Source organism: Glossina fuscipes, unplaced genomic scaffold (assembly GCF_014805625.2).
Source record: "Glossina fuscipes isolate IAEA_lab_2018 unplaced genomic scaffold, Yale_Gfus_2 0, whole genome shotgun sequence".
Lineage (NCBI taxonomy): Eukaryota > Metazoa > Arthropoda > Insecta > Diptera > Glossinidae > Glossina > Glossina fuscipes.
In genome coordinates, this window is record NW_023998414.1 from 3,069,939 (window position 1) to 3,082,019 (window position 12,081).

Genomic DNA, 12,081 nt, shown 5'->3' on the forward strand with positions numbered 1-12,081 from the left:
GAGAGAGAGAGAGAGAGAGAGAGAGAGAGAGAGAGAGAGAGAGAGAGAGAGAAAAGAAAACAAATAAATAAATAAAACAAAAAAAAAAAAAATAAAAATAAATAAATATTTCTTCATAGCCATCTTTCTTGTTTTTCATTTTTATTTTAAATTTAGCAAAAAAGAAAAAATTCTCCCCTTTTTTTTCTCTTTTTCAAGTATTAAAAGTTCTTATATGAAGGATTTTTTTAAATGAAAAGAATAAAGAAAATAAATGATATATAACGATATAAGTAAGTGCTTCATAATGTTTACAAAAAGAGAAAGAAAGAAAGAAAAAAAGAAAAAAAAATTAAAATTTTTATGTTAATATTCTTCACGTTACACGTTATTACATAACCATGTGCCCGCTTACGAACTCTACAGATGATCTCCGTTCTTTGTTTGATGCTTTCATTTATTTTGAGTAAATTTGTTGATGATTTCCTTGTTATTTTTGTTGTTGTTGTTCAATCCGTCATACTTGCATAAACATTTACTTAATAAAATTGCCTGCTTATTATTAATCAAGTATGTATGGTTGCGTATGTTTTTGTATGCACAGCAGTCACTTGTTAAATAAGTTTATGAATAAACCAGTGGATTATATATATATATATATATATATATATATATTCACGAGGTTGATTCGAGAAGTACTTTAATATAATAATCATAACGTTAATGCTATACGTTCTCCGAAAGTTTTATGCAACGAAAGATATTTGTTTTGCTTTCATTTTAAATGCACTTTCATTAAAACGATTTTTTTTTTATCTCTTTAACTTAACAAGGACACTTACACTAACTTATTTTGATCACTTTTCTGAAAAAAAAAAAGGTAAGATAACCATTTTAGAGGATTTCTTTTCATATCTATATCAGAACTGAGAAGATAGTGTCTTATGACCGTAATAGGCATTCAAGAATTCTCTGTTTTACGATAGAAAATTAAGTAAGAAAATTAGTTTCGATTAAATCATAAATTCAATCGAGAATCGTCCCGGAAGGATATCTGAAAAAAGAAAAAGCAAAAACAAAATGTAAAAGTATTTGTGTAAAATGTATAGTTTCTACCAAATTTATTGAACTGCCCTACTATCGATATATATTTATATAGGTATGTATATATGTGGTTACATGTGTATAAATGGATAAGAATTTATTGTTTAAGTCAACACTGTTAAAACGACTTTTCATTAAATTTCATCATATGTTGTTATTGGTATTATTGTTATTGTTGCATTTGTTTGTTTTATTACAACTCTGCGTCGTGAAACCCTTAAGGCGTCATATCAGCGGCTTAAAACAAATTATTTATGTCTTTTAAAATATCAATAACGCATACGACGACGGTGGGCGGCATATGCTTTTTTTTTTATTATGTTTTAATTAACAACAATTATGCGCACTAACGTGTAAACCAATTAGAAGACATAAGGTATTGTCGCGACGAGGGAAATGAATATGAATATGAAATGAAGATTTTTTCATCATGCAAACGCTGAAGATTTAAATTTCATATGTGAATAGGTTTTCTTCACTATACGGCCACACTATCACTATACGGTGATAAATTAAATTTTCAATAATATTTTTCATAAGGTACGCGACACTGAGCTAAATGACATTTAATAAAACAAATTCCTCTCCTAATCAATTAAACGAACTAAATGCCTGCGTAATCATGGAAAGTTAAACCTTTTAAAAAAATTTTCAAAAAAACAAAAAACTTGCTTGCAAATGCAGAAAGAGTCGACTCGTTTTCTATTTCTATTTTTCTTGTATGTTTTTTTTTTTTTTGAATTTATTGTTGATAAACTTATTATTGCTTGTGTAAAAGTTTAATGCCTTCTGGATTTGTTTATTTTTCACATTCGCAAGATTACTTCATGCTTACTTTAGCTTTTCAAATGCGATTTAGTTGCAATTGTATGTACGGTTGTAATTTTTCCAAGTTAAAATAGTTCTTCTTCATTCAAATCCCTATAGAGAAATTAAAGATAAATACAACTAAAAAGTTATTTGTAACTAGATCTCTTAAGCCAAGCACAACGAGAAAATGATTTCATTTAACAAGACCAAGCAAAATGTTAAGTCGCGTGAGAATAATAGTAATATATAAACATCATTAATATATAAAGAAATAAAAGTTGAACAAAATAAATATCTGCTGCAAAGATATGGACTCGAATTTTATCTTAATTTCCATCACATTATCACAAAGAAAACTTTTATGTCATTTGCAGTTTTTGTTTCAATTTTTTGTTTGTACTTTATTTAATATTTTTTTATTATTATATTTTTTTATGTTTATTAAGTTTATGTAAAATGTGGTTAATTAAATTTTCTTGTCGTTCGTAAATAAGACACAGTATATATATGCATACATATGCATATATGTTTAACGCCAATGAATAGTGCTTGGAAGACTCCAAGAGCAATGTTTTTTAAGAAAACTTTATATATGTGTACACATATTTTATGTCTAATATTACATATTATATAATACATATTATATATTGTATATCATATATCGTATATCATATATAACGTATAACATCATATATCACAAATCGCATATATCCTATGCCGTATATTATATACGGTATATCATATATAACATATCGTATATTCTATGCTGTATATCATAATTCAAATGTCATATATTATATATTATATATTGCATACCTATCGTCTATCTATCATCAGTCAATTTATCATCTATCCTACGTTGTATATCATATTTCATATTTCATATATATATATATATATATATATATATATATTATATTGTATACCATATACCATATATCGTATACCATATAAAATATCCCATATATTATGTATTTTGCATTATAAATAATCTATTATATATTATATATTATGTATTATATATTACATATTATATGTAGTATATTTTACATATTATATATTATATATCGTAATATATCGTAATATATCGTATCGTATACTGTATATATACATATATTATATACTATATATATTGCAATTTCTATAGTTAATATACCGTAAAACCTATGTCATACAGGATGTATTGTAAGTCATATATCATATAACATATAACATGTCGTATATATAATATATTATTGAACATATCATATAACATATACAATATAAAATATCATATATCATATAACATATTATATATCGCATATCAAACATCATCGTATGGTATATATTTTTCATAATAGACATCTTTTTAATTAAGATGAAGTTAGAAGAAGGGCCGACTGCCGACTGAATATCTAACAAATAATTAATTATTTTTGCGTTCAGTTCATTTTCATTTTAAGTTATAACAATATCATTTTGCTTTAACATAACAACAAAGTCAGTACGTTTGCATTATAATGTGAATAAAAAAAAAACAACAAAAAAAAAAAACTACATAAAATTAGGATTTTCAATAGCATCAATGTATAGGTCAATTCGTAAAATTTTTTCAACCTCTTTTAACTAAAAATCTCATATTGTATGTGTATGTGTTGTGGAACAAAACAGTTCTGTACCGTGCATATGATAGAATAATTTTCAAAATGTTTTTGTCGTCTTCTCTAAAGAGACTTTACTTGTCATTGTTTGTAGTCTACTTTTAGGTTTGAAAAATATTTGAAAAAATTTCCATTTTTTGCCAATTTTCAGAAACGATAACAATGAAATATTTTCGAAACAATGAAATTGCATTTCTCTAATGAAACGGACAGACAAAAATTTTTGTTCTTGTTTTCCTTTGTCTCTTCATACGTGTATATAGAGAAAACATTGTTCACTTTTTTAATTCACTACCGATGGATAGAAATATGTTACTTTAATCATTCGCTTTATGGTATTTAAGAATACGAAACTATGATTAATCTCTAATTAGATAACAATATTTTGAATCGATTGCTTTCCACCTATCTATCTATCTATCTATCTATCAATCAATATTTTCCTATACATTTCATTATTGCCCGAACACTTTAGATCTTCGACGTATGTGAAAGAGATATCAGAATATTGGCTCTTAGTTAATTAATTCAATTGAGCTGGAGAATGAAAAGTGATTCGAATTAGAAAGTTATAGGTTAATATGTTACTTGATAATCATATCGAATTTGGTATGAATTCATCTTTGTCCGATTTAACTATATAAATAATGAATAAATTGAACGATCGTTATACATTCAAATTAAGTAATAGGTATCTATTATTATTATTATTATTATTATAAATTTAGCCAGAGAATAAATTCTACGACTAAAGTCTTAAAGCACTAGCATCTAGGGCTATCGGCTTTTATTAAAAAACTCTACCGCACTTGAGGTTTGAACCCACGACTATTGAGTTGCTAGTCGAGACTCTTGCCTACTCGGCCACTCAGGCGGATAATAGGTATCTAAAATTCGTTCAATGGCTGGCTTCATATCGATTATCTAATTGTTATATGTCACTTATGTCATAGCACACGAGATACCTTAACATACCTCATGCATTTAGCTTACATGCTCTAGCTGTTTAAGGCGGTTTGAGTGTTTGAGAAATATTTGCTTATGCTCATGCACGTATGTGTAAGTGTATCGTGAAAACGAACGACATCTAAACCTTATTAGTTGACGTGTTAGTGCATTGCCTAACTAAAAACGAATTCAACTATAACAACTGCAACAGCAACAGCAACAGCAACAGCAACAACGATAACAACAACAAGAGTAATAACAAAACCACTTGCATTTAAGGTAACATGAGGATATAAAAACGTTCGTCAAATACATTGAAAGTAACAAACAAAAATCATACGTATGCGGGCGTACGTAGGCGCGCATATACCGCAAAAAACTCGAGGCTATTTTTATGCATGTGTCGTAACAATTGCTTCTAAGGGGTATTTCGTCAACAACGTACACAATGCATGTTCCCAGAGAGAATAAACAACAACGAAAATCTGGTACCTCTGTTTATTCACAGTGATCTTATGGCCAGGCGTTTACTCATATACTCATATGTGTTACATAAATATATATGTGTATATATGTTTGTGTAACTTATAAAACGATAGGTGGCTGAAACTAGTAAGCATGCGAAATTGACGATATTGCTAGTGATTAAAAGCTCTCTTAGCTATTCTTTCATTATTGTTTGTCGTCACTGCTAAAAATGTATTAAATATAACAAGGAGGGAGAAATAGCATAGTAGTTAACTTTTGTCAGCCGCTTATCATTTCATTTTATACTTACGGTATGATGAACAAGCGACAACAAACAATAATTATTAGAGTAAATGGCAATTATTAGTGGAGGACAAAAATGAAAGAAGATAGGTAAGAAAGCTTTCTTGTTGTTGTGGCGACTTTATACAAATATATATATAAGAGTCCAATTTTTTACTTACAAAGAGGTATATATAGCTATAGATGAATAGCTAAATAAACGAAGGGACGTATGAACGAACGGACGATCAGATTTGAAAATGAAGAAGTGAACTTGGTTAATTAGTCGCTTTGCAGACGGAGTCTGTTGGGCATGGCGTAACATCATAAGATAAGTGAATGAGTCGATATGCGTGAAGGAGACAGTGAATATCTTTTAATCAACTAGACTGATGAAAAACATGTAGATTTTAGGGGATTTTATTGGTCTAAGTGATACGAGCGGATTTCTTCAATTAATTTCCTTAACAAAAAAATACGAAGAAATTAAATAGGTGGATAAGGTCGACTTTTGAATGTACTACAGCATTTTGCCTAATGCAATTCTTTACTTTCCTAAAACATCAATGGATAGCCAGCCATTGTGCGTCAAAGTAAACTTTTCTTTTTTTTTTTGGCCTTGAAAGGGTTCGAAATGGAATTTTCAGTCAATTCATGTGATACCCAGTTTTCCACCGTTTGCATCGTTGCCATCGCATGTAAATGCCTAGACAGAGTTGATTCCGCCGTTAAGCCGTTTGAGAGTTTCTTGAGAGTTTGCTCTGGGCTTCCATCCAATAACTCTTTCAATTCATTGTCTTCGCCGTTCTTTGTCATTGACATCAAAATCAGCGTTAAAACCAATGATATGATAGAGCAGCATCAGCATGTACTTCTACAAGTGTTTGATGTGTTTTCATAGTAGATTTCTTGCCGCAGTAGATTTGATGTTGAAGGTGCAATTTTGACCGCTCCATGATTAGCAGTGCCTGTACGCACTGAATAAATCAATAATATTAAATGGAAAAAAAAATCATCAAACTTAACCGTTATGTACATTGATACTTCCGCGTTACATCACTATTTTCACCGAGAGATGTCGCTGATTAAAAAAATACATGCAAGTACCTATTAGCTCTAACCTTGTCTTGTCACTATGTCATCGACATTTTTTTTTTTTTTTTGCAATTAGATGAGTTGTTTGAGTTGTTGTATCGTTCGATACACGAAGCTTAGATTGACTGTACCCTCAGGTAATAACGATGTCTGTTTGATCCAAGCAAAGTCATATGAACTAAGCAAGAATATTATAGTTGGGCAACAGCGACCTTTAGATAGCTTACACTGCTTCACCCAATACAGTTATTCACTCATTTTTAAAAAATAGTACACCAAACATTGCATACATTTTCATGCAAAGGCAAACTTTTTATGGAAACCGGCATGGTGGCGGACGCCCAAAACGTCACATGGCTTGATCCAAATTTAAGAAATTTAATTTTCTTCTTAAAAATTTTACTATTTTTCAATTTTCGTTAAAAAACAACTAGAAAATAAATTTTCCTTCCATATGAGGGCTCGCTTTTCATGATAATCCCTATATATGCGAGGATCTAAAAAAATAGGCAAATTATCTACCGTTTGCTACTAAAATGGGCAAATTCTCATCATAAAATATTTAAAATTAAATTTTTTCGTGACGGGCTTACTCGCTCATGAGAAATCTCAAATAGAGTGGGAGTCAAGAAATGTGGTTCATGTGATCGAAATTTGATCGACTATCATGAACAAGTCTTCATCATAAAACATTAACAATCAGAGCTATTTGACATATACAGGTTTATATATCCTGAGAGCCCTTATATACGATGGTATGGACGAATAGATTGGGTACGTGGCCCAAATTCTGTAAAGTTAATTTCTTTGTCAATTCTCATTATGAAATATTGAAAATGAGATTTTTTATCATCTAAAGATTTGCTTTTCCTTGAAATGTTTATATGAGAGGGGATTCGAAAAATTATGTTGGCCGAAGCAAATCTTTTATATCAATTTAGAATGTCGCAATACTGTTAGACAATAAGTTCGAAACAAGCTTAGATCGATTCAGAAAATGATTCTCGGTATTACGTATATCTGAACAAACAAAGTACACCCTGTAGGACAATAGGTTTGTTAAAGACACAGAAAACATGTGAGAGTTGTGGCGCGATAGAGAGTTATACCATACACCATATACCATATACCATATACCATATGCCACTTATGCTTGCCATTTAGGCGTATTAAGTTTGCGTATGCATTACTTAAAAGAATTTGAGAAAGATCCGATTTTTTCTCTCCTTTCTCTCCTTGGTCCAGGTTTTTCTGTCGGTTTTGTTTCCTTCTAATTAACCAACAGGCCACAATTTTCGCATACTTTTCATCAAATTTGGAATCGTTTTCCTCTCACTTTCAACAGTCATTATATGAATATATGCAGCGTGTGCTGTAGGGTATTTAATGGCTCACTATAGTGTTGTTACTTACTTACTAATAAATGAAATAATGCATACGGCTAACGTTCGCTTTTATATTTTGGTAAACCGTTGGCCTTTTATTTTTTTTATCGTTTAATTTTAAATGTGAGGCCATAAGTTTTAGTTCAAATTTTGTTTTGTCATTTCGTGACAATCTTAGTTGAATTTATATGTAATTATTATCTTTGTAAATAATAGTTAATTATTACTTTTCTTTTCCCTTTGCTAATTGTTTATTAGCTTAGAGATAAAATGTGTTAAAATTTACAAACATATATATATATATATATATATACATTTAGGGCTTACATATACAGACGCACTTATCCGCATATTTGTACGTAAGTAGTAAAATTTATTTACAATTGTACTAAAGAATACTTTACACGCATGTTTACTTAGTAAAAGACAACATGTTGTTATGTAAGCATATCCAAGCCAGAGCACTAAAGTGTTATAGAAAAAACAACAAAATCAACAGAATACGAACTTACATATAACATACTTCAACTTTTAGTTAACAATAATAAAAGAGAAACATGAAAATAGCAAAAAAAAAAAAAAAAAAAAAAAAAAAGAGGAAAAAAAACAAGAAAAATATCATCAACTACAAAAATAATCAACCAAACTTTTTAATGCTTATTTGTACAAGTTTTTTTCTTTATTTTTGCAAATTGTTTTTTATTTCTACACTCACGCCTACTGCCCGGGATCATATTAATTTTGCTTTTTTGTTGGTAAAGTCTAGAACTAAGTTTCAGACAATCGTAACATGTGATCTTGATCAGTGCAAAACGCAAAATCTATTTAGGTCGATTCATTTGTTCGTTCGTTCCTTTGTCTCCAAAAAGGAAAGTAAAGTAAACATAAGACAGATCGCTTTCGTAATCAAAATCTATCCAAGGAATGCATGAGAATGCGAGAGTTTGCGATTAGATTTTCGATAAAAATCCGCATAGCAACGAAAGTTAATTTTTTTTTTTTTTTTTTCGTTTCTACTTTCAAAACATAATTAAATCTAGTATGTGTATATGTGTGTATTAGGGATTTAAATGAATCTCTTTCTTAAGAATTAGATATAAAATTTAAACGTTTACTTTATGTAACAAATTTCTTACGTCTGATCAAGTCGATCAGACATAAGAATGAAAGATAGCTGCGAACAGGAATGCCTTGTGTTAACGCCAGGTGTAGGTGATGGTGAATCTGTTTTTCTCGGCCGCGAAATTTGCTTATCGAAAGAGGCATACATAACAAAGGCTAGGTGCTAAGAGATTCGATCTAAGCCGTAAATAATTTTCTTCTTGTTCTGTTTTTTTTTTTTTTTTTTTTTTTTTTTTTTTTTTTGCTTGTTTCATTTTGTTAACCTTTCCAGTTATAAACAAATTTTATTTTTGTGTATAACTGACTGTACAAATACATGCACTTATGTACAGTATGCTGGATGTGTGTATAGAGAACAGATTAATTATATTTTATATGCATTTGTGCGTGTGTGAACGCGTGCATGTATACATTTTTATAAGCTTTGTAAATTTTTAAGTAGTTACACAAGTTGTAAAAAATTTCTCTACTTTTCTGAGTACCGTTAACATACATCATTGAAAACTTTAAGTAAAGAGGACAAAAAAAAAACAAAAACAAAAACAAAAATAAATAAATAACAAAAAAAAAAAAAAAGGAAAACTGAATAAAGAAATTTTTGTATAAAAGAAATATTTTTATAAGGAGAAATTAATTAGTATATAAAGTTATAAAAAAAAAAAAAAAAAAAAAAAAGAAACAGAATGTAAACGCTTCCGGACGTATCGTGCATGCTTTTCGTTTACACTTACTGTAATTGCTACTGAAAATACCCACACATATGCAAATATATATGAGCAGATTGGTGTGTAACTTATATATTCACTAAATATATTCACTTATATATTCACTAAATATATATATATATATATATATGAGCTTGAAGTAAGCTTATGTCAGTAAAGTTGCGTTGAACACTATCGTTAAACGGTGATGACTTGTACGATCTTCAATTATTTTAGATAAGTAAACTTAAGTGAACTAACTTTGATAATTACAACGTTTAAGACAAGTAATCACTGTACGTTTAAAATTCTAAACTCTAATAAAGCTGACAGCATCATCTAATGTTGTAGCATCTGCCGTCTTTCACTTCAACCAAATTCTCAATTTTGTAATGAACTTAAATATGTCATGAAGTTTTCGCTGCATATTTTTGGATCAACAAAGCTAACGTTTGCATAGCTTAAAGTTTGCATAGCGTACCATAGTAGGTAGTATCATCGATAAAGCATCCGGCATATACCCATTGCATATTACATTGTCTCAAGTAGATAGTAGGTTGTGGCGTCCCGTGGTTTCCCTGATCAAATGCATTTAGAATTGTGTAATTTTTGTAATCCTCTCCCTATTAAGTTAAACTGAATCATCTGTAAAAGGTGATGCTTCAAGAATAAATTGAAAAACAAAAAAAAAACTTTTTCAAATTTTTTTTTTTTTTTTTTTCTTAATTTAGTTGAAAGTATACTGAGTTGTGGTAATAAATTAATATTTTGAAAATATTTCCCACATTTAACAATATCACTTCGAATAGGAAGGTAAAGCTTTAAACACTTGTGAGTAAGTTCTTAGTGTTTGCGATGAAGATGTCTTATCAAGTTCAACAGCAAGCAACATTTGACGAGCGATGGCAAATGATTAGCATACGGCACAACGATTGTATGGTCGAAAAGTCGCTACAGCGCTCAACTACATATCATATATGAAAGAGATTCGTGTCTCACGAGCTGTTCCATCCTGGACATTATCAACCATTAGGATGCGATTGATGTAAAGTATTCCAAATTGAAATGATTCAGTGTTTGCCATCACGATAATGCCAAACCAACCAAAGACGTTGTTAATAATTTGGCAAGGATTAAGAGAGCTTGGCTGAAAAAGGTTTATGACAGCCATCGCATAGACCGGACCTTGGTCTATTATATTACTATTCTTTTAAATATATAAACCAAATGTTTCGGTGACGGTGAACAATGGGTTTCACTACAGCAACAGTAAATAGGATTATCGATCGAAATTGCTTATATTTAATTCAAATATCAAAAGAAAAAAAAAAACAAAAAAAAAAAAAACGAAAAAGAAAAGAACTTTTTTTGAGTTATAGCTAAAAGAATAAAATAAAAAATGACATGAACTTTTTCCTTATTCCATTGAAATTACTCATATCGGCTAAGCAAGTCACTTTGGCTATACTCAATTAATTAAATATTATAAATTTGTACACATTCACTCGCAGAACGTTACCAGTCAGTCGTTCTTCTTCTTTTTCTTCTTCTTTGTTTCAATTACTGATGAAGTAATAATGAAATAATTTTTTACTATTTACACTTAAATCATCAGCAGCAATCGCTAGTAAAATAAAATGCTTTTCTATGTACGTCACTTTCACGAACATTCATGTAATGCATTTATGTAAGTGTGTATACATATATATATATATATATATATATATATACATGCCGACACAAATTGAGCAAACAAACACATGTCGACACTTGAAGAGAACAAAAACAGTTTACAATTGGTTTGTTTACTGTTTTATTTCTTTTTTCATTTCATTTTCATTTTTATTTTCATTTTTATTTTTCTTCCTATTTTATTTGCTTTATTTCTGCAGTTGTTTTGACTTAAGTGTTAAGGGAATTTTTCTACGTTTTAACATTTAGACGTAAGTATGCACGTGTATATATATACATATATATAAAGTATATATATATATATATATATATATATATACATGCATACATACGAATGATTGTGCAGTGACTCTATATTATTATAAAATTGTATAAACAGCAAGCACTATAAAACACAGTAAGCGCAGTATGTGCACTAGGAGCCGAGTAGGTAGATGTTCCAGACAGTTTCAATTTTTTATTTGCTATATACGTGCGTTCGCAAGCACATTGATTGCTAAACGTTACGTAAACAAAACTAAAGCTTAATTATTGTGAATTATATTTATATATATATATATATATATATATATATATATATATAAAATATGTATAAACAATAAAAAAAAATTACATTTTCTTTCTTCACTTTCTTTCCCTGTAAATTTATAAAAGTTCTTCCTAAAAAAAAAAAAAAAAAAATTATTTTAATTTCATGTTGTTTACATTCATCATACGCATTCAGTCATTTAATGCTACATTGATTTTAATGAAATATTAATAATAATGAAAGCTTCATTTGATTGGCTATTTGATATATGGGTATTTCATGCGAATGACATAAAACACATGTCCATATAAAATTCACACCTG

General features: G+C 29.2%; 1 protein-coding gene across 3 annotated transcripts in view; it reads right to left on the bottom strand.

The window, feature by feature from the left end:
- LOC119643952 overlaps positions 1 to 12,081 on the bottom strand; it is a 111,951-nt gene that overhangs the window by 43,998 nt on the left and 55,872 nt on the right. Inside the window, exon 1 of one of the 3 annotated variants that reach the window (XM_038043481.1) lies at positions 365 to 462. The exons of the other annotated variants lie outside the window; for them this stretch is intronic. The gene's annotated coding sequence lies outside the window, so the exon portion shown is untranslated. Of the gene's footprint in view, positions 1 to 364; positions 463 to 12,081 lie in introns of those variants that run through there. 3 annotated transcript variants of the gene reach the window in all.